General features: G+C 45.9%; 1 pseudogene across 1 annotated transcript in view; it reads right to left on the bottom strand.

Annotated features, from left to right (window-relative positions):
- The window catches only part of LOC310793534 (beta-1,3-N-acetylglucosaminyltransferase lunatic fringe-like), a 13,447-nt pseudogene extending 11,215 nt beyond the window's left edge, over positions 1 to 2,232 (bottom strand). Inside the window, exon 1 of the transcript XR_014553951.1 lies at positions 1,754 to 2,232. The product of XR_014553951.1 is annotated as a beta-1,3-N-acetylglucosaminyltransferase lunatic fringe-like (transcript). The remainder of the gene's footprint in view (positions 1 to 1,753) is intronic.
- Between the last annotated feature and the right edge of the window lie 622 nt (positions 2,233 to 2,854).

Genomic DNA, 2,854 nt, shown 5'->3' with positions numbered 1-2,854 from the left:
TTTACAACTGGCAGTTTATCACTGCTTTGTGTTCTATTAAGGGCTGATTGTGGCTCAGGAGGTAGAGCGGGTCGTTGGTCGGTGGTTCGATTCCCGCCTCCTCCAACAATCTGCATGTGGAAGTGTCCTTCGGCGAGACACCGAAGCCCAGATTGCCCTCGATGGTGTGCCAGCACCCTGTGTGGTAGCTTGCTGCCATCTGCGTGGAATGTGTGAATGTAGGCATTGTTGTAAAGCACACTGTGGTCGACTCGGTAGACTAGAAAAGCGCGATATAAATGCAGACCATACTACAAGAGAGATAGCCTGCCCTCCACTTCAGAATCTCCGTTGTGTTTTACAGCATTATCAAAATGTTGGCTATAGTCATCTCATTTCATTATCTACGAGTCTGTGTGTGAAACTAACTTCACATCTCTACTGTACTTCCCTTCAAATCCAAAAATTCTGCTTCCAGATTGCAGGAGTGGTTATTTTTGAATAGCCTACTTACTACCATTATACCACAACATAATTTCTTGAACTTGGAAAGGCCTGCTTCTGGAACTTTGCACCTTAGAAATCTATAAATCAATAAAAAGTGTAAAAGCACTCCGAATTTCTTGACTCCTCTTTCAATGATTTGACAGCAGCCACATTACAGTATGTACTGACTGTCTGACAGCTGGACCATATGAAGAGTGTTTTGCATATTGATCATCGTTTTTTTTCTTTCTTCTTCGCCCAGGTCTTGAAATAATAGACCTTGATCTCTGAGACAAAGACATGATTAATTCATCCGAGTCCTACCGAGTCTCTTCTTCCCAGCAGCAGCATCCTCTGCATGCACTATGTCCTGTTTAAAGACAACAGTCAGTCCCTCACATCTCCCTCATATGGCAAAGACCAGAAGAAGAAGAAGCACTGTCTCTCTGTTACAACGTATTAGGCTCTAGAGAACGAGGGATCGAAGACCCAGTGGACCAAATCACATTTCACGGGATGCATAACCTGCAAAGGCAGCAGGAGCCAGGGGAGAAGATGCATGGAGGTCTCCACCATCACCCTAATAAATAATCCTGCCGTGATTTGACTAGAACAGCCTGCACTGCTTCTTCCCGCCATAGCAAACCATTTAAAGTGGGTCCACTTAGTGTTTAAATGAGCATAGATTTATGAGCTGATCTATCTATTCTACACCATGAGCCCACTGGCCTGTAACACAAAATTATTAGTAGAGTTTATTGCTTCACGTGACATTATACCAGCTGATAAATCACACTAAGCTACAACTGATCGTAACTGACTTGCATAAAAATAATAGTAGCCTAATAATATAGTCAATCAAGACAAGATAATCCCTATAATAGGCCATTATAGGCTACTCTTTGGCGCTCAATAGTGACCTTCTACTTAATGGTGATTTTACCTAACATCACGTTTAATTTATAGCTCTTTTTCTCCATGTGCATAGAGTCCACGCTTCTGACCTTCCAGTATCCTGACAGCATGTGATTTGAAGGACAGCTGTGTCCCTGCTGATCTGCAGGCAGGCCAGGGGCTTTCCTCTGTGTCACTCTTTCTAATGTTATGCCATGACGTCACAGTGACTCTCTAATGTTATAATGCCATGTCAGTCACACAGTAACTCTTTCTAAAGTCACGACATGACGTCACACAGTGACTCTTTCTAATGTTATAATGACATGACGTCACACACTGTGACTCTTTCTAATGTTATAATGATGTTATAGTGGCATTGACCAATCTGTACCTGTTGCATGTGTCTGGAGATCCAGGTGTGAAGGAGCAGGTCCAGCCTCTGGCGGTGATATTTCCCGGTGGTCTTCACCGCTATGAACAGGTCTGCCGGGGAGAGCTGCTCCACGGGCCCGGGGGAGGGAGGAGGCGGAGGCCCCCTCGCTGCTCTCCTCTCCCGGGCCAGCTTTCTGAAATACGCAGAGAAAACCTTCCCTCCGGAGCCAGCAGGCCCGGCAGTTATTAGAGAGCCGTCCAGCACCCCTGGGTGTCCCACAGCGGCCACGAGCATGACGGTGACGAGCAGACAGGTGGCTGCAGCCACGACGCGCGCTCCTGCTGAGGTGAAGCCCGTGCATTTTGAGCCCCCGGCGGCGCTTTTCCACATGTTGCTGATTGGACTGTTGTTGAGTTTGTAACTTCATTCATTGACAAGTTCTAACAAAACTCTAAAAACAACCTAAAACTAGCCTAAAAACATCTCTAAAACACTGCAGTCACACTTCTCCTCCTCGACTCCTCTCCCTCCAGACTCCAGAACTAGTTTGCACTAAATTCCCCGTGTGCCGCTCATGCAGCTTTATGGTAAAGTCTAGTAATAAACCACACCAGTAGGCGGGGCTGGCGCTCCCATGTGGAGCCAATGCCCGTTTTGAGCGCTCAGTGTAGGCGGGGCTAGACTCACAAAGGGGCGTGGTGGAGAGTTGAGCGTCCATCCATGGCAGCTTGACGTTACATCAAGTGATGTCTGTCTGGGTTGATTTAGCTCATTATAAATCCAGGTAGCTATTTATACTGAGCAAGCACACTGTCTCTCCCCTGTTATCTCTACTGTTGTGTGCAGGCTCATATGGCATTATTCTATGAGGCTACCTAACATAATTGACAAGATCTATTTTTTTATTTTCTCAAAAGGTTGGTCATGGCATTAGAGTCCATTCTGAAACATGCAGTAGCTATAGTCTTTTCAGCTTTTTGACTATAGCCTATATATAGGCTAAAGAGAAGAGAGAGAGAGAGAGAGAGAGAGACAGAGAGAGAGAGAGAGAGAGACAGAGAGAGAGAGAGAGAGACACAGAGAGACAGAGAGAGAGAGAGAGAGAGAGAGAGAGAGAGA

Source organism: Poromitra crassiceps (assembly GCF_964638095.1).
Source record: "Poromitra crassiceps genome assembly, chromosome: 19".
Classification (NCBI taxonomy): Eukaryota; Metazoa; Chordata; class Actinopteri; order Beryciformes; family Melamphaidae; genus Poromitra; species Poromitra crassiceps.
The sequence above is the reverse complement of the archived record's forward strand: the minus strand, read 5'-3'. Positions and strand labels throughout refer to the sequence as shown.